Source organism: Osmerus mordax, chromosome 25 (assembly GCF_038355195.1).
Source record: "Osmerus mordax isolate fOsmMor3 chromosome 25, fOsmMor3.pri, whole genome shotgun sequence".
Classification (NCBI taxonomy): domain Eukaryota; kingdom Metazoa; phylum Chordata; class Actinopteri; order Osmeriformes; family Osmeridae; genus Osmerus; species Osmerus mordax.
The window spans coordinates 9,306,933-9,323,421 of NC_090074.1; the positions used below are offsets into that span (position 1 = coordinate 9,306,933).

Consider the following 16,489-nt stretch of genomic DNA (forward strand, 5'->3'; position numbering starts at 1 on the left):
AAAACAGGTTTCCCTGACCGGGAATCGAACCCGGGCCGCGGCGGTGAGAGCGCCGAATCCTAGCCACTAGACCACCAGGGAGAGCTTGGCTTCCTCTGCTCGCTGTCAAAGATACATTTTACATTTACATTTAGTCATTTAGCAGACGCTCTTATCCAGAGCGACTTACAGTAAGTACAGGGACATTCCCCCCGAGGCAAGTAGGGTGAAGTGCCTTGCCCAAGGACACAACGTCATTCGGCAGAGCCAGGGATCGAACCAGCAACCTTCTGATTACTAGTCCGATTCCCTCCGATTCCCTCACCCCTCAGCCACCTGAAGATGAGGACCGAGTTGCAAAACTAAGCGAGTCAAAGGCAGAGATTTCAACTGACCCTTAAGTTCCCTGACCGGGAATCGAACCCGGGCCGCGGCGGTGAAAGCGCCGAATCCTAGCCACTAGACCACCAGGGAGACTTTTAAAAGAGGATTGCCTCAGCAAGGGCTTTTTTTCTTGCGTGTCTGAACTGGAGGATGGGAGATTGCATGCCTTCCTCGCAAATAAAACCTCCCACTCCCTCACCCTTCGATAGCTCAGTTGGTAGAGCGGAGGACTGTAGGTCAAAAGCGGTTAGAAATCCTTAGGCCGCTGGTTCAAATCCGGCTCGAAGGAGGAATGTTTTGGCCTAAAAATGTGGCCTCTCTGGCGACAATGCAACAAGGCTGCTCTCACAGAAGGGAGACCCCCATTTTAAGAGAGATCTCAAAACAGGTTTCCCTGACCAGGAATCGAACCCGGGCCGCGGCGGTGAGAGCGCCGAATCCTAGCCACTAGACCACCAGGGAGACTCTTAAAAGAGGATTGCCTCAGCAAGGGCTTTTTTTCTTGCGTGTCTGAACTGGAGGATGGGAGATTGCATGCCTTCCTCGCAAATAAAACCTCCTACTCGCTCACCCTTCGATAGCTCAGTTGGTAGAGCGGAGGACTGTAGGTCAAAAGCGGTTAGAAATCCTTAGGTCGCTGGTTCAAATCCGGCTCGAAGGAGGGATGTTTTGGCCTAAAAATGTGGCCTATCTGGCGTCAATGCAGCTCTCACAGCAGGGACACCCCCATTTTAAGAGAGGTCTCAAAACAGGTTTCCCTGACCGGGAATCGAACCCGGGCCGCGGCGGTGAGAGCGCCGAATCCTAGCCACTAGACCACCAGGGAGAGCTTGGCTTCCTCTTGGGCCAAAAAAGGCACCGCTGAGATTTGAACTCAGGATCTCCTGTTTACTAGACAGGCGCTTTGACCAACTAAGCCACGGCGCCTTGCTTAATGCTCCACGACGGGCTCAGGCTGCTGTGTTCTCTTTGGGTAGGTGCTTTGAGCTGGGGTCTACAGCGTCTTTGAAAGACACCTCCGAAGGTTATGCCCAGCATGCAGCAAAGCCTCTCAAGGCACCAGAATGAAGAGATTTTCCAGCTTCTTCGACTCTGATGGCGGTATAGCTCATTGTCACACAGGCAGGACCCACAACAGAAGTAAACAAGAAAACACTCGTCCCTGGGTGGGCTCGAACCACCATCCTTTCGGTTAACAGCCGAACGCGCTAACCAATTGCGCCACAGAGACCCTGTCTCCGCAGAACCATGAATGAAAAATGGAAGGAAACGCTGGGAGACGTTTGCCAAAACTCCCCATGAAGAAGAGGAGGAGGAGCGGCCATAGTAATAACTCTTCCTGTGATCTGTCAACGGGAGTTTGGGAAACAAAGACAACGACTCTGGTGGGACTCAAACCCACAACCTTTGAATGGCTTTTCTTTGCCCTGCCTAGAAGTGATGGCATGACTCACTTTGAGGAAGCAATCAGAGCTTGATTTTGCCAGTTCTGTAAAAGAGTGAGCTCTCACAGCGTCCGCAATTAAGAATTTTTTTTCCCAATGGAGGGCCACCCATAATGACCGCTGACCCCGACGTGATTTGAACACACAACCTTCTGATCTGGAGTCAGACGCGCTACCGTTGCGCCACGAGGCCTGTGTGCATGTAAGGAGGCAACACTCGGACGTGGACTCTGATGTGCAAACGCTGTGCCGCAAAGTGCGCTGAGAGTACCAACTATGGCGTGAACGCCATCAGGATTGACGTCCCAATGGACGTCGCCAAGCTTCTCCTGGGATTCAACAAGATTACTTTAGTGCCTGTGCAACACTGCCTGAACGATTCCACAGAAGAAGTCCCCAAAAACGCAATTCTAATTGCAACCTGGCTGAGATCACGCAGACTAGAGACAGCTGCAGGGGTCACGAGACAGTCTCGTGACCCCTGCAGCTGTTCCTTGAAACCAATCTCATAACAAGTTCAAAATCAAACTCGTTCATACGATCCATATTGACCTTACATGAACAAATTCATTGTCAAAGACATTTTGACGGGTGCGTGCTCACTAATGTTGACGATTGGCAAAGTATTTCTATTCTTCAACGAGCAAACCCCGCTACACTTGCCAGGGATTCGCCATACGTTCCTTAAGGGTTTGTGTGGGCGAGGAGATTTACATGCGGAAGTTCCACAAAATACTCTGAGTTTTCTGTGCTTCCAGAGCCTGTATAGCTCAGTCGGCAGAGCATCAGACTTTTAATCTGAGGGTCCAGGGTTCAAGTCCCTGTTCGGGCGGCGTGTGTTCAAACCTTGTCGGAGCGGCCTGCCATTGTCTCTCTTATATACCTCACTTTGAGGAAACAATGGAAGCTTTTAATCTGAGGGTCCAGCGTTCAAGTCCCTGCGTGAGCTGTGTGTTCAAACTACACAGCGTGACTTATGGCACGCAGCAACCCTTGTCTCTGTTGCACGCCTTACTTTGAGACAAAGAATGCAAAAAGCCAGCTGTCACAAAGATTTCCGCTGACACTTAAGTTCCCTGACCGGGAATCGAACCCTGAATGTTCTGACACCTGAAGATGAGGACCAAGTTGCAAAACTAAGCGAGTCAAAGGCAGAGATTTCAACTGACCCTTAGGTTCCCTGACCGGGAATCGAACCCGGGCCGCGGCGGTGAAAGCGCCGAATCCTAGCCACTAGACCACCAGGGAGACTCTTAAAAGAGGATTGCCTCAGCAAGGGCTTTTTTTCTTGCGTGTCTGAACTGGAGGATGGGAGATTGCATGCCTTCCTCGCAAATAAAACCCCCCACTCGCTCACCCTTCGATAGCTCAGTTGGTAGAGCGGAGGACTGTAGGTCAAAAGCGGTTAGAAATCCTTAGGTCGCTGGTTCAAATCCGGCTCGAAGGAGGGATGTTTTGGCCTAAAAATGTGGCCTATCTGGCGACAATGCAGCTCTCACAGCAGGGAGACCCCCCATTTTAAGAGAGGTCTCAAAACAGGTTTCCCTGACCGGGAATCGAACCCGGGCCGCGGCGGTGAGAGCGCCGAATCCTAGCCACTAGACCACCAGGGAGAGCTTGGCTTCCTCTGCTCGCTGTCAAAGATACATTTTACATTTACATTTAGTCATTTAGCAGACGCTCTTATCCAGAGCGACTTACAGTAAGTACAGGGACATTCCCCCCGAGGCAAGTAGGGTGAAGTGCCTTGCCCAAGGACACAACGTCATTCGGCAGAGCCAGGGATCGAACCAGCAACCTTCTGATTACTAGTCCGATTCCCTCCGATTCCCTCACCCCTCAGCCACCTGAAGATGAGGACCGAGTTGCAAAACTAAGCGAGTCAAAGGCAGAGATTTCAACTGACCCTTAAGTTCCCTGACCGGGAATCGAACCCGGGCCGCGGCGGTGAAAGCGCCGAATCCTAGCCACTAGACCACCAGGGAGACTTTTAAAAGAGGATTGCCTCAGCAAGGGCTTTTTTTCTTGCGTGTCTGAACTGGAGGATGGGAGATTGCATGCCTTCCTCGCAAATAAAACCTCCTACTCGCTCACCCTTCGATAGCTCAGTTGGTAGAGCGGAGGACTGTAGGTCAAAAGCGGTTAGAAATCCTTAGGTCGCTGGTTCAAATCCGGCTCGAAGGAGGGATGTTTTGGCCTAAAAATGTGGCCTATCTGGCGTCAATGCAGCTCTCACAGCAGGGACACCCCCATTTTAAGAGAGGTCTCAAAACAGGTTTCCCTGACCGGGAATCGAACCCGGGCCGCGGCGGTGAGAGCGCCGAATCCTAGCCACTAGACCACCAGGGAGAGCTTGGCTTCCTCTTGGGCCAAAAAAGGCACCGCTGAGATTTGAACTCAGGATCTCCTGTTTACTAGACAGGCGCTTTGACCAACTAAGCCACGGCGCCTTGCTTAATGCTCCATGACGGGCTCAGGCTGCTGTGTTCTCTTTGGGTAGGTGCTTTGAGCTGGGGTCTACAGCGTCTTTGAAAGACACCTCCGAAGGTTATGCCCAGCATGCAGCAAAGCCTCTCAAGGCACCAGAATGAAGAGATTTTCCAGCTTCTTCGACTCTGATGGCGGTATAGCTCATTGTCACACAGGCAGGACCCACAACAGAAGTAAACAAGAAAACACTCGTCCCTGGGTGGGCTCGAACCACCATCCTTTCGGTTAACAGCCGAACGCGCTAACCAATTGCGCCACAGAGACCCTGTCTCCGCAGAACCATGAATGAAAAATGGAAGGAAACGCTGGGAGACGTTTGCCAAAACTCCCCATGAAGAAGAGGAGGAGGAGCGGCCATAGTAATAACTCTTCCTGTGATCTGTCAACGGGAGTTTGGGAAACAAAGACAACGACTCTGGTGGGACTCAAACCCACAACCTTTGAATGGCTTTTCTTTGCCCTGCCTAGAAGTGATGGCATGACTCACTTTGAGGAAGCAATCAGAGCTTGATTTTGCCAGTTCTGTAAAAGAGTGAGCTCTCACAGCGTCCGCAATTAAGAATTTTTTTTCCCAATGGAGGGCCACCCATAATGACCGCTGACCCCGACGTGATTTGAACACACAACCTTCTGATCTGGAGTCAGACACGCTACCGTTGCGCCACGAGGCCTGTGTGCATGTAAGGAGGCAACACTCGGACGTGGACTCTGATGTGCAAACGCTGTGCCGCAAAGTGCGCTGAGAGTACCAACTATGGCGTGAACGCCATCAGGATTGACGTCCCAATGGACGTCGCCAAGCTTCTCCTGGGATTCAACAAGATTACTTTAGTGCCTGTGCAACACTGCCTGAACGATTCCACAGAAGAAGTCCCCAAAAACGCAATTCTAATTGCAACCTGGCTGAGATCACGCAGACTAGAGACAGCTGCAGGGGTCACGAGACAGTCTCGTGACCCCTGCAGCTGTTCCTTGAAACCAATCTCATAACAAGTTCAAAATCAAACTCGTTCATACGATCCATATTGACCTTACATGAACAAATTCATTGTCAAAGACATTTTGACGGGTGCGTGCTCACTAATGTTGACGATTGGCAAAGTATTTCTATTCTTCAACGAGCAAACCCCGCTACACTTGCCAGGGATTCGCCATACGTTCCTTAAGGGTTTGTGTGGGCGAGGAGATTTACATGCGGAAGTTCCACAAAATACTCTGAGTTTTCTGTGCTTCCAGAGCCTGTATAGCTCAGTCGGCAGAGCATCAGACTTTTAATCTGAGGGTCCAGGGTTCAAGTCCCTGTTCGGGCGGCGTGTGTTCAAACCTTGTCGGAGCGGCCTGCCACTGTCTCTCTTATATACCTCACTTTGAGGAAACAATGGAAGCTTTTAATCTGAGGGTCCAGCGTTCAAGTCCCTGCGTGAGCTGTGTGTTCAAACTACACAGCGTGACTTATGGCACGCAGCAACCCTTGTCTCTGTTGCACGCCTTACTTTGAGACAAAGAATGCAAAAAGCCAGCTGTCACAAAGATTTCCGCTGACACTTAAGTTCCCTGACCGGGAATCGAACCCTGAATGTTCTGACACCTGAAGATGAGGACCAAGTTGCAAAACTAAGCGAGTCAAAGGCAGAGATTTCAACTGACCCTTAGGTTCCCTGACCGGGAATCGAACCCGGGCCGCGGCGGTGAAAGCGCCGAATCCTAGCCACTAGACCACCAGGGAGACTCTTAAAAGAGGATTGCCTCAGCAAGGGCCTTTTTTCTTGCGTGTCTGAACTGGAGGATGGGAGATTGCATGCCTTCCTCGCAAATAAAACCCCCCACTCGCTCACCCTTCGATAGCTCAGTTGGTAGAGCGGAGGACTGTAGGTCAAAAGCGGTTAGAAATCCTTAGGTCGCTGGTTCAAATCCGGCTCGAAGGAGGGATGTTTTGGCCTAAAAATGTGGCCTATCTGGCGACAATGCAGCTCTCACAGCAGGGAGACCCCCCATTTTAAGAGAGGTCTCAAAACAGGTTTCCCTGACCGGGAATCGAACCCGGGCCGCGGCGGTGAGAGCGCCGAATCCTAGCCACTAGACCACCAGGGAGAGCTTGGCTTCCTCTGCTCGCTGTCAAAGATACATTTTACATTTACATTTAGTCATTTAGCAGACGCTCTTATCCAGAGCGACTTACAGTAAGTACAGGGACATTCCCCCCGAGGCAAGTAGGGTGAAGTGCCTTGCCCAAGGACACAACGTCATTCGGCAGAGCCAGGGATCGAACCAGCAACCTTCTGATTACTAGTCCGATTCCCTCCGATTCCCTCACCCCTCAGCCACCTGAAGATGAGGACCGAGTTGCAAAACTAAGCGAGTCAAAGGCAGAGATTTCAACTGACCCTTAGGTTCCCTGACCGGGAATCGAACCCGGGCCGCGGCGGTGAAAGCGCCGAATCCTAGCCACTAGACCACCAGGGAGACTTTTAAAAGTGGATTGCCTCAGCAAGGGCTTTTTTTCTTGCGTGTCTGAACTGGAGGATGGGAGATTGCATGCCTTCCTCGCAAATAAAACCTCCCACTCCCTCACCCTTCGATAGCTCAGTTGGTAGAGCGGAGGACTGTAGGTCAAAAGCGGTTAGAAATCCTTAGGTCGCTGGTTCAAATCCGGCTCGAAGGAGGAATGTTTTGGCCTAAAAATGTGGCCTCTCTGGCGACAATGCAACAAGGCTGCTCTCACAGAAGGGAGACCCCCATTTTAAGAGAGATCTCAAAACAGGTTTCCCTGACCAGGAATCGAACCCGGGCCGCGGCGGTGAGAGCGCCGAATCCTAGCCACTAGACCACCAGGGAGAGCTTGGCTTCCTCTTGGGCCAAAAAAGGCACCGCTGAGATTTGAACTCAGGATCTCCTGTTTACTAGACAGGCGCTTTGACCAACTAAGCCACGGCGCCTTGCTTAATGCTCCACGACGGGCTCAGGCTGCTGTGTTCTCTTTGGGTAGGTGCTTTGAGCTGGGGTCTACAGCGTCTTTGAAAGACACCTCCGAAGGTTATGCCCAGCATGCAGCAAAGCCTCTCAAGGCACCAGAATGAAGAGATTTTCCAGCTTCTTCGACTCTGATGGCGGTATAGCTCATTGTCACACAGGCAGGACCCACAACAGAAGTAAACAAGAAAACACTCGTCCCTGGGTGGGCTCGAACCACCATCCTTTCGGTTAACAGCCGAACGCGCTAACCAATTGCGCCACAGAGACCCTGTCTCCGCAGAACCATGAATGAAAAATGGAAGGAAACGCTGGGAGACGTTTGCCAAAACTCCCCATGAAGAAGAGGAGGAGGAGCGGCCATAGTAATAACTCTTCCTGTGATCTGTCAACGGGAGTTTGGGAAACAAAGACAACGACTCTGGTGGGACTCAAACCCACAACCTTTGAATGGCTTTTCTTTGCCCTGCCTAGAAGTGATGGCATGACTCACTTTGAGGAAGCAATCAGAGCTTGATTTTGCCAGTTCTGTAAAAGAGTGAGCTCTCACAGCGTCCGCAATTAAGAATTTTTTTTCCCAATGGAGGGCCACCCATAATGACCGCTGACCCCGACGTGATTTGAACACACAACCTTCTGATCTGGAGTCAGACGCGCTACCGTTGCGCCACGAGGCCTGTGTGCATGTAAGGAGGCAACACTCGGACGTGGACTCTGATGTGCAAACGCTGTGCCGCAAAGTGCGCTGAGAGTACCAACTATGGCGTGAACGCCATCAGGATTGACGTCCCAATGGACGTCGCCAAGCTTCTCCTGGGATTCAACAAGATTACTTTAGTGCCTGTGCAACACTGCCTGAACGATTCCACAGAAGAAGTCCCCAAAAACGCAATTCTAATTGCAACCTGGCTGAGATCACGCAGACTAGAGACAGCTGCAGGGGTCACGAGACAGTCTCGTGACCCCTGCAGCTGTTCCTTGAAACCAATCTCATAACAAGTTCAAAATCAAACTCGTTCATACGATCCATATTGACCTTACATGAACAAATTCATTGTCAAAGACATTTTGACGGGTGCGTGCTCACTAATGTTGACGATTGGCAAAGTATTTCTATTCTTCAACGAGCAAACCCCGCTACACTTGCCAGGGATTCGCCATACGTTCCTTAAGGGTTTGTGTGGGCGAGGAGATTTACATGCGGAAGTTCCACAAAATACTCTGAGTTTTCTGTGCTTCCAGAGCCTGTATAGCTCAGTCGGCAGAGCATCAGACTTTTAATCTGAGGGTCCAGGGTTCAAGTCCCTGTTCGGGCGGCGTGTGTTCAAACCTTGTCGGAGCGGCCTGCCATTGTCTCTCTTATATACCTCACTTTGAGGAAACAATGGAAGCTTTTAATCTGAGGGTCCAGCGTTCAAGTCCCTGCGTGAGCTGTGTGTTCAAACTACACAGCGTGACTTATGGCACGCAGCAACCCTTGTCTCTGTTGCACGCCTTACTTTGAGACAAAGAATGCAAAAAGCCAGCTGTCACAAAGATTTCCGCTGACACTTAAGTTCCCTGACCGGGAATCGAACCCTGAATGTTCTGACACCTGAAGATGAGGACCAAGTTGCAAAACTAAGCGAGTCAAAGGCAGAGATTTCAACTGACCCTTAGGTTCCCTGACCGGGAATCGAACCCGGGCCGCGGCGGTGAAAGCGCCGAATCCTAGCCACTAGACCACCAGGGAGACTCTTAAAAGAGGATTGCCTCAGCAAGGGCTTTTTTTCTTGCGTGTCTGAACTGGAGGATGGGAGATTGCATGCCTTCCTCGCAAATAAAACCCCCCACTCGCTCACCCTTCGATAGCTCAGTTGGTAGAGCGGAGGACTGTAGGTCAAAAGCGGTTAGAAATCCTTAGGTCGCTGGTTCAAATCCGGCTCGAAGGAGGGATGTTTTGGCCTAAAAATGTGGCCTATCTGGCGACAATGCAGCTCTCACAGCAGGGAGACCCCCCATTTTAAGAGAGGTCTCAAAACAGGTTTCCCTGACCGGGAATCGAACCCGGGCCGCGGCGGTGAGAGCGCCGAATCCTAGCCACTAGACCACCAGGGAGAGCTTGGCTTCCTCTGCTCGCTGTCAAAGATACATTTTACATTTACATTTAGTCATTTAGCAGACGCTCTTATCCAGAGCGACTTACAGTAAGTACAGGGACATTCCCCCCGAGGCAAGTAGGGTGAAGTGCCTTGCCCAAGGACACAACGTCATTCGGCAGAGCCAGGGATCGAACCAGCAACCTTCTGATTACTAGTCCGATTCCCTCCGATTCCCTCACCCCTCAGCCACCTGAAGATGAGGACCGAGTTGCAAAACTAAGCGAGTCAAAGGCAGAGATTTCAACTGACCCTTAAGTTCCCTGACCGGGAATCGAACCCGGGCCGCGGCGGTGAAAGCGCCGAATCCTAGCCACTAGACCACCAGGGAGACTTTTAAAAGAGGATTGCCTCAGCAAGGGCTTTTTTTCTTGCGTGTCTGAACTGGAGGATGGGAGATTGCATGCCTTCCTCGCAAATAAAACCTCCCACTCCCTCACCCTTCGATAGCTCAGTTGGTAGAGCGGAGGACTGTAGGTCAAAAGCGGTTAGAAATCCTTAGGTCGCTGGTTCAAATCCGGCTCGAAGGAGGAATGTTTTGGCCTAAAAATGTGGCCTCTCTGGCGACAATGCAACAAGGCTGCTCTCACAGAAGGGAGACCCCCATTTTAAGAGAGATCTCAAAACAGGTTTCCCTGACCAGGAATCGAACCCGGGCCGCGGCGGTGAGAGCGCCGAATCCTAGCCACTAGACCACCAGGGAGACTCTTAAAAGAGGATTGCCTCAGCAAGGGCTTTTTTTCTTGCGTGTCTGAACTGGAGGATGGGAGATTGCATGCCTTCCTCGCAAATAAAACCTCGTACTCGCTCACCCTTCGATAGCTCAGTTGGTAGAGCGGAGGACTGTAGGTCAAAAGCGGTTAGAAATCCTTAGGTCGCTGGTTCAAATCCGGCTCGAAGGAGGGATGTTTTGGCCTAAAAATGTGGCCTATCTGGCGTCAATGCAGCTCTCACAGCAGGGACACCCCCATTTTAAGAGAGGTCTCAAAACAGGTTTCCCTGACCGGGAATCGAACCCGGGCCGCGGCGGTGAGAGCGCCGAATCCTAGCCACTAGACCACCAGGGAGAGCTTGGCTTCCTCTTGGGCCAAAAAAGGCACCGCTGAGATTTGAACTCAGGATCTCCTGTTTACTAGACAGGCGCTTTGACCAACTAAGCCACGGCGCCTTGCTTAATGCTCCATGACGGGCTCAGGCTGCTGTGTTCTCTTTGGGTAGGTGCTTTGAGCTGGGGTCTACAGCGTCTTTGAAAGACACCTCCGAAGGTTATGCCCAGCATGCAGCAAAGCCTCTCAAGGCACCAGAATGAAGAGATTTTCCAGCTTCTTCGACTCTGATGGCGGTATAGCTCATTGTCACACAGGCAGGACCCACAACAGAAGTAAACAAGAAAACACTCGTCCCTGGGTGGGCTCGAACCACCATCCTTTCGGTTAACAGCCGAACGCGCTAACCAATTGCGCCACAGAGACCCTGTCTCCGCAGAACCATGAATGAAAAATGGAAGGAAACGCTGGGAGACGTTTGCCAAAACTCCCCATGAAGAAGAGGAGGAGGAGCGGCCATAGTAATAACTCTTCCTGTGATCTGTCAACGGGAGTTTGGGAAACAAAGACAACGACTCTGGTGGGACTCAAACCCACAACCTTTGAATGGCTTTTCTTTGCCCTGCCTAGAAGTGATGGCATGACTCACTTTGAGGAAGCAATCAGAGCTTGATTTTGCCAGTTCTGTAAAAGAGTGAGCTCTCACAGCGTCCGCAATTAAGAATTTTTTTTCCCAATGGAGGGCCACCCATAATGACCGCTGACCCCGACGTGATTTGAACACACAACCTTCTGATCTGGAGTCAGACGCGCTACCGTTGCGCCACGAGGCCTGTGTGCATGTAAGGAGGCAACACTCGGACGTGGACTCTGATGTGCAAACGCTGTGCCGCAAAGTGCGCTGAGAGTACCAACTATGGCGTGAACGCCATCAGGATTGACGTCCCAATGGACGTCGCCAAGCTTCTCCTGGGATTCAACAAGATTACTTTAGTGCCTGTGCAACACTGCCTGAACGATTCCACAGAAGAAGTCCCCAAAAACGCAATTCTAATTGCAACCTGGCTGAGATCACGCAGACTAGAGACAGCTGCAGGGGTCACGAGACAGTCTCGTGACCCCTGCAGCTGTTCCTTGAAACCAATCTCATAACAAGTTCAAAATCAAACTCGTTCATACGATCCATATTGACCTTACATGAACAAATTCATTGTCAAAGACATTTTGACGGGTGCGTGCTCACTAATGTTGACGATTGGCAAAGTATTTCTATTCTTCAACGAGCAAACCCCGCTACACTTGCCAGGGATTCGCCATACGTTCCTTATGGGTTTGTGTGGGCGAGGAGATTTACATGCGGAAGTTCCACAAAATACTCTGAGTTTTCTGTGCTTCCAGAGCCAGTATAGCTCAGTCGGCAGAGCATCAGACTTTTAATCTGAGGGTCCAGGGTTCAAGTCCCTGTTCGGGCGGCGTGTGTTCAAACCTTGTCGGAGCGGCCTGCCATTGTCTCTCTTATATACCTCACTTTGAGGAAACAATGGAAGCTTTTAATCTGAGGGTCCAGCGTTCAAGTCCCTGCGTGAGCTGTGTGTTCAAACTACACAGCGTGACTTATGGCACGCAGCAACCCTTGTCTCTGTTGCACGCCTTACTTTGAGACAAAGAATGCAAAAAGCCAGCTGTCACAAAGATTTCCGCTGACACTTAAGTTCCCTGACCGGGAATCGAACCCTGAATGTTCTGACACCTGAAGATGAGGACCAAGTTGCAAAACTAAGCGAGTCAAAGGCAGAGATTTCAACTGACCCTTAGGTTCCCTGACCGGGAATCGAACCCGGGCCGCGGCGGTGAAAGCGCCGAATCCTAGCCACTAGACCACCAGGGAGACTCTTAAAAGAGGATTGCCTCAGCAAGGGCTTTTTTTCTTGCGTGTCTGAACTGGAGGATGGGAGATTGCATGCCTTCCTCGCAAATAAAACCCCCCACTCGCTCACCCTTCGATAGCTCAGTTGGTAGAGCGGAGGACTGTAGGTCAAAAGCGGTTAGAAATCCTTAGGTCGCTGGTTCAAATCCGGCTCGAAGGAGGGATGTTTTGGCCTAAAAATGTGGCCTATCTGGCGACAATGCAGCTCTCACAGCAGGGAGACCCCCCATTTTAAGAGAGGTCTCAAAACAGGTTTCCCTGACCGGGAATCGAACCCGGGCCGCGGCGGTGAGAGCGCCGAATCCTAGCCACTAGACCACCAGGGAGAGCTTGGCTTCCTCTGCTCGCTGTCAAAGATACATTTTACATTTACATTTAGTCATTTAGCAGACGCTCTTATCCAGAGCGACTTACAGTAAGTACAGGGACATTCCCCCCGAGGCAAGTAGGGTGAAGTGCCTTGCCCAAGGACACAACGTCATTCGGCAGAGCCAGGGATCGAACCAGCAACCTTCTGATTACTAGTCCGATTCCCTCCGATTCCCTCACCCCTCAGCCACCTGAAGATGAGGACCAAGTTGCAAAACTAAGCGAGTCAAAGGCAGAGATTTCAACTGACCCTTAAGTTCCCTGACCGGGAATCGAACCCGGGCCGCGGCGGTGAAAGCGCCGAATCCTAGCCACTAGACCACCAGGGAGACTTTTAAAAGAGGATTGCCTCAGCAAGGGCTTTTTTTCTTGCGTGTCTGAACTGGAGGATGGGAGATTGCATGCCTTCCTCGCAAATAAAACCTCCCACTCCCTCACCCTTCGATAGCTCAGTTGGTAGAGCGGAGGACTGTAGGTCAAAAGCGGTTAGAAATCCTTAGGTCGCTGGTTCAAATCCGGCTCGAAGGAGGAATGTTTTGGCCTAAAAATGTGGCCTCTCTGGCGACAATGCAACAAGGCTGCTCTCACAGAAGGGAGACCCCCATTTTAAGAGAGATCTCAAAACAGGTTTCCCTGACCAGGAATCGAACCCGGGCCGCGGCGGTGAGAGCGCCGAATCCTAGCCACTAGACCACCAGGGAGACTCTTAAAAGAGGATTGCCTCAGCAAGGGCTTTTTTTCTTGCGTGTCTGAACTGGAGGATGGGAGATTGCATGCCTTCCTCGCAAATAAAACCTCCTACTCGCTCACCCTTCGATAGCTCAGTTGGTAGAGCGGAGGACTGTAGGTCAAAAGCGGTTAGAAATCCTTAGGTCGCTGGTTCAAATCCGGCTCGAAGGAGGGATGTTTTGGCCTAAAAATGTGGCCTATCTGGCGTCAATGCAGCTCTCACAGCAGGGACACCCCCATTTTAAGAGAGGTCTCAAAACAGGTTTCCCTGACCGGGAATCGAACCCGGGCCGCGGCGGTGAGAGCGCCAAATCCTAGCCACTAGACCACCAGGGAGAGCTTGGCTTCCTCTTGGGCCAAAAAAGGCACCGCTGAGATTTGAACTCAGGATCTCCTGTTTACTAGACAGGCGCTTTGACCAACTAAGCCACGGCGCCTTGCTTAATGCTCCACGACGGGCTCAGGCTGCTGTGTTCTCTTTGGGTAGGTGCTTTGAGCTGGGGTCTACAGCGTCTTTGAAAGACACCTCCGAAGGTTATGCCCAGCATGCAGCAAAGCCTCTCAAGGCACCAGAATGAAGAGATTTTCCAGCTTCTTCGACTCTGATGGCGGTATAGCTCATTGTCACACAGGCAGGACCCACAACAGAAGTAAACAAGAAAACACTCGTCCCTGGGTGGGCTCGAACCACCATCCTTTCGGTTAACAGCCGAACGCGCTAACCAATTGCGCCACAGAGACCCTGTCTCCGCAGAACCATGAATGAAAAATGGAAGGAAACGCTGGGAGACGTTTGCCAAAACTCCCCATGAAGAAGAGGAGGAGGAGCGGCCATAGTAATAACTCTTCCTGTGATCTGTCAACGGGAGTTTGGGAAACAAAGACAACGACTCTGGTGGGACTCAAACCCACAACCTTTGAATGGCTTTTCTTTGCCCTGCCTAGAAGTGATGGCATGACTCACTTTGAGGAAGCAATCAGAGCTTGATTTTGCCAGTTCTGTAAAAGAGTGAGCTCTCACAGCGTCCGCAATTAAGAATTTTTTTTCCCAATGGAGGGCCACCCATAATGACCGCTGACCCCGACGTGATTTGAACACACAACCTTCTGATCTGGAGTCAGACGCGCTACCGTTGCGCCACGAGGCCTGTGTGCATGTAAGGAGGCAACACTCGGACGTGGACTCTGATGTGCAAACGCTGTGCCGCAAAGTGCGCTGAGAGTACCAACTATGGCGTGAACGCCATCAGGATTGACGTCCCAATGGACGTCGCCAAGCTTCTCCTGGGATTCAACAAGATTACTTTAGTGCCTGTGCAACACTGCCTGAACGATTCCACAGAAGAAGTCCCCAAAAACGCAATTCTAATTGCAACCTGGCTGAGATCACGCAGACTAGAGACAGCTGCAGGGGTCACGAGACAGTCTCGTGACCCCTGCAGCTGTTCCTTGAAACCAATCTCATAACAAGTTCAAAATCAAACTCGTTCATACGATCCATATTGACCTTACATGAACAAATTCATTGTCAAAGACATTTTGACGGGTGCGTGCTCACTAATGTTGACGATTGGCAAAGTATTTCTATTCTTCAACGAGCAAACCCCGCTACACTTGCCAGGGATTCGCCATACGTTCCTTAAGGGTTTGTGTGGGCGAGGAGATTTACATGCGGAAGTTCCACAAAATACTCTGAGTTTTCTGTGCTTCCAGAGCCTGTATAGCTCAGTCGGCAGAGCATCAGACTTTTAATCTGAGGGTCCAGGGTTCAAGTCCCTGTTCGGGCGGCGTGTGTTCAAACCTTGTCGGAGCGGCCTGCCATTGTCTCTCTTATATACCTCACTTTGAGGAAACAATGGAAGCTTTTAATCTGAGGGTCCAGCGTTCAAGTCCCTGCGTGAGCTGTGTGTTCAAACTACACAGCGTGACTTATGGCACGCAGCAACCCTTGTCTCTGTTGCACGCCTTACTTTGAGACAAAGAATGCAAAAAGCCAGCTGTCACAAAGATTTCCGCTGACACTTAAGTTCCCTGACCGGGAATCGAACCCTGAATGTTCTGACACCTGAAGATGAGGACCAAGTTGCAAAACTAAGCGAGTCAAAGGCAGAGATTTCAACTGACCCTTAGGTTCCCTGACCGGGAATCGAACCCGGGCCGCGGCGGTGAAAGCGCCGAATCCTAGCCACTAGACCACCAGGGAGACTCTTAAAAGAGGATTGCCTCAGCAAGGGCTTTTTTTCTTGCGTGTCTGAACTGGAGGATGGGAGATTGCATGCCTTCCTCGCAAATAAAACCCCCCACTCGCTCACCCTTCGATAGCTCAGTTGGTAGAGCGGAGGACTGTAGGTCAAAAGCGGTTAGAAATCCTTAGGTCGCTGGTTCAAATCCGGCTCGAAGGAGGGATGTTTTGGCCTAAAAATGTGGCCTATCTGGCGACAATGCAGCTCTCACAGCAGGGAGACCCCCCATTTTAAGAGAGGTCTCAAAACAGGTTTCCCTGACCGGGAATCGAACCCGGGCCGCGGCGGTGAGAGCGCCGAATCCTAGCCACTAGACCACCAGGGAGAGCTTGGCTTCCTCTGCTCGCTGTCAAAGATACATTTTACATTTACATTTAGTCATTTAGCAGACGCTCTTATCCAGAGCGACTTACAGTAAGTACAGGGACATTCCCCCCGAGGCAAGTAGGGTGAAGTGCCTTGCCCAAGGACACAACGTCATTCGGCAGAGCCAGGGATCGAACCAGCAACCTTCTGATTACTAGTCCGATTCCCTCCGATTCCCTCACCCCTCAGCCACCTGAAGATGAGGACCGAGTTGCAAAACTAAGCGAGTCAAAGGCAGAGATTTCAACTGACCCTTAAGTTCCCTGACCGGGAATCGAACCCGGGCCGCGGCGGTGAAAGCGCCGAATCCTAGCCACTAGACCACCAGGGAGACGTTTAAAAGAGGATTGCCTCAGCAAGGGCTTTTTTTCTTGCGTGTCTGAACTGGAGGATGGGAGATTGC

General features: G+C 51.2%; 52 non-coding genes across 52 annotated transcripts; 17 read left to right on the forward strand and 35 right to left on the reverse strand.

Annotated features, from left to right (window-relative positions):
• Positions 1-9: 9 nt before the first annotated feature.
• On the reverse strand, positions 10-81 carry trnae-cuc (transfer RNA glutamic acid (anticodon CUC)). Its single transcript has one exon. It is a non-coding gene; the product is annotated as a tRNA-Glu (tRNA).
• A 300-nt stretch (positions 82-381) lies between these two features.
• On the reverse strand, positions 382-453 carry trnae-uuc (transfer RNA glutamic acid (anticodon UUC)). The gene has a single exon. It is a non-coding gene; the product is annotated as a tRNA-Glu (tRNA).
• Positions 454-562: 109 nt separating this feature from the next.
• On the forward strand, positions 563-652 carry trnay-gua (transfer RNA tyrosine (anticodon GUA)). The gene is given in 2 exon segments: positions 563-599; positions 617-652. It is a non-coding gene; the product is annotated as a tRNA-Tyr (tRNA).
• Positions 653-934: 282 nt separating this feature from the next.
• Positions 935-1,024, forward strand: trnay-gua (transfer RNA tyrosine (anticodon GUA)). Its single transcript is given in 2 exon segments — positions 935-971; positions 989-1,024. It is a non-coding gene; the product is annotated as a tRNA-Tyr (tRNA).
• A 93-nt stretch (positions 1,025-1,117) lies between these two features.
• trnae-cuc (transfer RNA glutamic acid (anticodon CUC)) lies at positions 1,118-1,189 on the reverse strand. The gene has a single exon. It is a non-coding gene; the product is annotated as a tRNA-Glu (tRNA).
• A 27-nt stretch (positions 1,190-1,216) lies between these two features.
• On the reverse strand, positions 1,217-1,290 carry trnat-agu (transfer RNA threonine (anticodon AGU)). The gene has a single exon. It is a non-coding gene; the product is annotated as a tRNA-Thr (tRNA).
• A 230-nt stretch (positions 1,291-1,520) lies between these two features.
• On the reverse strand, positions 1,521-1,594 carry trnan-guu (transfer RNA asparagine (anticodon GUU)). The gene has a single exon. It is a non-coding gene; the product is annotated as a tRNA-Asn (tRNA).
• A 335-nt stretch (positions 1,595-1,929) lies between these two features.
• On the reverse strand, positions 1,930-2,001 carry trnaw-cca (transfer RNA tryptophan (anticodon CCA)). The gene has a single exon. It is a non-coding gene; the product is annotated as a tRNA-Trp (tRNA).
• A 566-nt stretch (positions 2,002-2,567) lies between these two features.
• Positions 2,568-2,640, forward strand: trnak-uuu (transfer RNA lysine (anticodon UUU)). The gene has a single exon. It is a non-coding gene; the product is annotated as a tRNA-Lys (tRNA).
• A 344-nt stretch (positions 2,641-2,984) lies between these two features.
• On the reverse strand, positions 2,985-3,056 carry trnae-uuc (transfer RNA glutamic acid (anticodon UUC)). The gene has a single exon. It is a non-coding gene; the product is annotated as a tRNA-Glu (tRNA).
• Positions 3,057-3,165: 109 nt separating this feature from the next.
• trnay-gua (transfer RNA tyrosine (anticodon GUA)) lies at positions 3,166-3,255 on the forward strand. Its single transcript is given in 2 exon segments — positions 3,166-3,202; positions 3,220-3,255. It is a non-coding gene; the product is annotated as a tRNA-Tyr (tRNA).
• Positions 3,256-3,349: 94 nt separating this feature from the next.
• trnae-cuc (transfer RNA glutamic acid (anticodon CUC)) lies at positions 3,350-3,421 on the reverse strand. Its single transcript has one exon. It is a non-coding gene; the product is annotated as a tRNA-Glu (tRNA).
• A 300-nt stretch (positions 3,422-3,721) lies between these two features.
• On the reverse strand, positions 3,722-3,793 carry trnae-uuc (transfer RNA glutamic acid (anticodon UUC)). Its single transcript has one exon. It is a non-coding gene; the product is annotated as a tRNA-Glu (tRNA).
• A 109-nt stretch (positions 3,794-3,902) lies between these two features.
• trnay-gua (transfer RNA tyrosine (anticodon GUA)) lies at positions 3,903-3,992 on the forward strand. The gene is given in 2 exon segments: positions 3,903-3,939; positions 3,957-3,992. It is a non-coding gene; the product is annotated as a tRNA-Tyr (tRNA).
• A 93-nt stretch (positions 3,993-4,085) lies between these two features.
• Positions 4,086-4,157, reverse strand: trnae-cuc (transfer RNA glutamic acid (anticodon CUC)). The gene has a single exon. It is a non-coding gene; the product is annotated as a tRNA-Glu (tRNA).
• Positions 4,158-4,184: 27 nt separating this feature from the next.
• On the reverse strand, positions 4,185-4,258 carry trnat-agu (transfer RNA threonine (anticodon AGU)). The gene has a single exon. It is a non-coding gene; the product is annotated as a tRNA-Thr (tRNA).
• A 230-nt stretch (positions 4,259-4,488) lies between these two features.
• On the reverse strand, positions 4,489-4,562 carry trnan-guu (transfer RNA asparagine (anticodon GUU)). The gene has a single exon. It is a non-coding gene; the product is annotated as a tRNA-Asn (tRNA).
• A 335-nt stretch (positions 4,563-4,897) lies between these two features.
• On the reverse strand, positions 4,898-4,969 carry trnaw-cca (transfer RNA tryptophan (anticodon CCA)). The gene has a single exon. It is a non-coding gene; the product is annotated as a tRNA-Trp (tRNA).
• Positions 4,970-5,535: 566 nt separating this feature from the next.
• On the forward strand, positions 5,536-5,608 carry trnak-uuu (transfer RNA lysine (anticodon UUU)). The gene has a single exon. It is a non-coding gene; the product is annotated as a tRNA-Lys (tRNA).
• A 344-nt stretch (positions 5,609-5,952) lies between these two features.
• trnae-uuc (transfer RNA glutamic acid (anticodon UUC)) lies at positions 5,953-6,024 on the reverse strand. Its single transcript has one exon. It is a non-coding gene; the product is annotated as a tRNA-Glu (tRNA).
• A 109-nt stretch (positions 6,025-6,133) lies between these two features.
• On the forward strand, positions 6,134-6,223 carry trnay-gua (transfer RNA tyrosine (anticodon GUA)). The gene is given in 2 exon segments: positions 6,134-6,170; positions 6,188-6,223. It is a non-coding gene; the product is annotated as a tRNA-Tyr (tRNA).
• Positions 6,224-6,317: 94 nt separating this feature from the next.
• On the reverse strand, positions 6,318-6,389 carry trnae-cuc (transfer RNA glutamic acid (anticodon CUC)). The gene has a single exon. It is a non-coding gene; the product is annotated as a tRNA-Glu (tRNA).
• Positions 6,390-6,689: 300 nt separating this feature from the next.
• trnae-uuc (transfer RNA glutamic acid (anticodon UUC)) lies at positions 6,690-6,761 on the reverse strand. Its single transcript has one exon. It is a non-coding gene; the product is annotated as a tRNA-Glu (tRNA).
• Positions 6,762-6,870: 109 nt separating this feature from the next.
• Positions 6,871-6,960, forward strand: trnay-gua (transfer RNA tyrosine (anticodon GUA)). Its single transcript is given in 2 exon segments — positions 6,871-6,907; positions 6,925-6,960. It is a non-coding gene; the product is annotated as a tRNA-Tyr (tRNA).
• A 200-nt stretch (positions 6,961-7,160) lies between these two features.
• On the reverse strand, positions 7,161-7,234 carry trnat-agu (transfer RNA threonine (anticodon AGU)). The gene has a single exon. It is a non-coding gene; the product is annotated as a tRNA-Thr (tRNA).
• Positions 7,235-7,464: 230 nt separating this feature from the next.
• On the reverse strand, positions 7,465-7,538 carry trnan-guu (transfer RNA asparagine (anticodon GUU)). Its single transcript has one exon. It is a non-coding gene; the product is annotated as a tRNA-Asn (tRNA).
• A 335-nt stretch (positions 7,539-7,873) lies between these two features.
• Positions 7,874-7,945, reverse strand: trnaw-cca (transfer RNA tryptophan (anticodon CCA)). The gene has a single exon. It is a non-coding gene; the product is annotated as a tRNA-Trp (tRNA).
• A 566-nt stretch (positions 7,946-8,511) lies between these two features.
• Positions 8,512-8,584, forward strand: trnak-uuu (transfer RNA lysine (anticodon UUU)). Its single transcript has one exon. It is a non-coding gene; the product is annotated as a tRNA-Lys (tRNA).
• A 344-nt stretch (positions 8,585-8,928) lies between these two features.
• trnae-uuc (transfer RNA glutamic acid (anticodon UUC)) lies at positions 8,929-9,000 on the reverse strand. The gene has a single exon. It is a non-coding gene; the product is annotated as a tRNA-Glu (tRNA).
• Positions 9,001-9,109: 109 nt separating this feature from the next.
• Positions 9,110-9,199, forward strand: trnay-gua (transfer RNA tyrosine (anticodon GUA)). Its single transcript is given in 2 exon segments — positions 9,110-9,146; positions 9,164-9,199. It is a non-coding gene; the product is annotated as a tRNA-Tyr (tRNA).
• Positions 9,200-9,293: 94 nt separating this feature from the next.
• On the reverse strand, positions 9,294-9,365 carry trnae-cuc (transfer RNA glutamic acid (anticodon CUC)). Its single transcript has one exon. It is a non-coding gene; the product is annotated as a tRNA-Glu (tRNA).
• A 300-nt stretch (positions 9,366-9,665) lies between these two features.
• Positions 9,666-9,737, reverse strand: trnae-uuc (transfer RNA glutamic acid (anticodon UUC)). The gene has a single exon. It is a non-coding gene; the product is annotated as a tRNA-Glu (tRNA).
• A 109-nt stretch (positions 9,738-9,846) lies between these two features.
• trnay-gua (transfer RNA tyrosine (anticodon GUA)) lies at positions 9,847-9,936 on the forward strand. Its single transcript is given in 2 exon segments — positions 9,847-9,883; positions 9,901-9,936. It is a non-coding gene; the product is annotated as a tRNA-Tyr (tRNA).
• A 282-nt stretch (positions 9,937-10,218) lies between these two features.
• On the forward strand, positions 10,219-10,308 carry trnay-gua (transfer RNA tyrosine (anticodon GUA)). Its single transcript is given in 2 exon segments — positions 10,219-10,255; positions 10,273-10,308. It is a non-coding gene; the product is annotated as a tRNA-Tyr (tRNA).
• A 93-nt stretch (positions 10,309-10,401) lies between these two features.
• trnae-cuc (transfer RNA glutamic acid (anticodon CUC)) lies at positions 10,402-10,473 on the reverse strand. Its single transcript has one exon. It is a non-coding gene; the product is annotated as a tRNA-Glu (tRNA).
• Positions 10,474-10,500: 27 nt separating this feature from the next.
• On the reverse strand, positions 10,501-10,574 carry trnat-agu (transfer RNA threonine (anticodon AGU)). The gene has a single exon. It is a non-coding gene; the product is annotated as a tRNA-Thr (tRNA).
• Positions 10,575-10,804: 230 nt separating this feature from the next.
• trnan-guu (transfer RNA asparagine (anticodon GUU)) lies at positions 10,805-10,878 on the reverse strand. The gene has a single exon. It is a non-coding gene; the product is annotated as a tRNA-Asn (tRNA).
• Positions 10,879-11,213: 335 nt separating this feature from the next.
• Positions 11,214-11,285, reverse strand: trnaw-cca (transfer RNA tryptophan (anticodon CCA)). The gene has a single exon. It is a non-coding gene; the product is annotated as a tRNA-Trp (tRNA).
• A 983-nt stretch (positions 11,286-12,268) lies between these two features.
• On the reverse strand, positions 12,269-12,340 carry trnae-uuc (transfer RNA glutamic acid (anticodon UUC)). The gene has a single exon. It is a non-coding gene; the product is annotated as a tRNA-Glu (tRNA).
• A 109-nt stretch (positions 12,341-12,449) lies between these two features.
• Positions 12,450-12,539, forward strand: trnay-gua (transfer RNA tyrosine (anticodon GUA)). The gene is given in 2 exon segments: positions 12,450-12,486; positions 12,504-12,539. It is a non-coding gene; the product is annotated as a tRNA-Tyr (tRNA).
• A 94-nt stretch (positions 12,540-12,633) lies between these two features.
• On the reverse strand, positions 12,634-12,705 carry trnae-cuc (transfer RNA glutamic acid (anticodon CUC)). The gene has a single exon. It is a non-coding gene; the product is annotated as a tRNA-Glu (tRNA).
• A 300-nt stretch (positions 12,706-13,005) lies between these two features.
• Positions 13,006-13,077, reverse strand: trnae-uuc (transfer RNA glutamic acid (anticodon UUC)). The gene has a single exon. It is a non-coding gene; the product is annotated as a tRNA-Glu (tRNA).
• Positions 13,078-13,186: 109 nt separating this feature from the next.
• Positions 13,187-13,276, forward strand: trnay-gua (transfer RNA tyrosine (anticodon GUA)). The gene is given in 2 exon segments: positions 13,187-13,223; positions 13,241-13,276. It is a non-coding gene; the product is annotated as a tRNA-Tyr (tRNA).
• Positions 13,277-13,558: 282 nt separating this feature from the next.
• trnay-gua (transfer RNA tyrosine (anticodon GUA)) lies at positions 13,559-13,648 on the forward strand. Its single transcript is given in 2 exon segments — positions 13,559-13,595; positions 13,613-13,648. It is a non-coding gene; the product is annotated as a tRNA-Tyr (tRNA).
• Positions 13,649-13,840: 192 nt separating this feature from the next.
• Positions 13,841-13,914, reverse strand: trnat-agu (transfer RNA threonine (anticodon AGU)). The gene has a single exon. It is a non-coding gene; the product is annotated as a tRNA-Thr (tRNA).
• Positions 13,915-14,144: 230 nt separating this feature from the next.
• Positions 14,145-14,218, reverse strand: trnan-guu (transfer RNA asparagine (anticodon GUU)). Its single transcript has one exon. It is a non-coding gene; the product is annotated as a tRNA-Asn (tRNA).
• Positions 14,219-14,553: 335 nt separating this feature from the next.
• Positions 14,554-14,625, reverse strand: trnaw-cca (transfer RNA tryptophan (anticodon CCA)). Its single transcript has one exon. It is a non-coding gene; the product is annotated as a tRNA-Trp (tRNA).
• Positions 14,626-15,191: 566 nt separating this feature from the next.
• On the forward strand, positions 15,192-15,264 carry trnak-uuu (transfer RNA lysine (anticodon UUU)). The gene has a single exon. It is a non-coding gene; the product is annotated as a tRNA-Lys (tRNA).
• Positions 15,265-15,608: 344 nt separating this feature from the next.
• On the reverse strand, positions 15,609-15,680 carry trnae-uuc (transfer RNA glutamic acid (anticodon UUC)). The gene has a single exon. It is a non-coding gene; the product is annotated as a tRNA-Glu (tRNA).
• A 109-nt stretch (positions 15,681-15,789) lies between these two features.
• trnay-gua (transfer RNA tyrosine (anticodon GUA)) lies at positions 15,790-15,879 on the forward strand. Its single transcript is given in 2 exon segments — positions 15,790-15,826; positions 15,844-15,879. It is a non-coding gene; the product is annotated as a tRNA-Tyr (tRNA).
• Positions 15,880-15,973: 94 nt separating this feature from the next.
• trnae-cuc (transfer RNA glutamic acid (anticodon CUC)) lies at positions 15,974-16,045 on the reverse strand. The gene has a single exon. It is a non-coding gene; the product is annotated as a tRNA-Glu (tRNA).
• Positions 16,046-16,345: 300 nt separating this feature from the next.
• On the reverse strand, positions 16,346-16,417 carry trnae-uuc (transfer RNA glutamic acid (anticodon UUC)). The gene has a single exon. It is a non-coding gene; the product is annotated as a tRNA-Glu (tRNA).
• Positions 16,418-16,489: the final 72 nt, after the last annotated feature.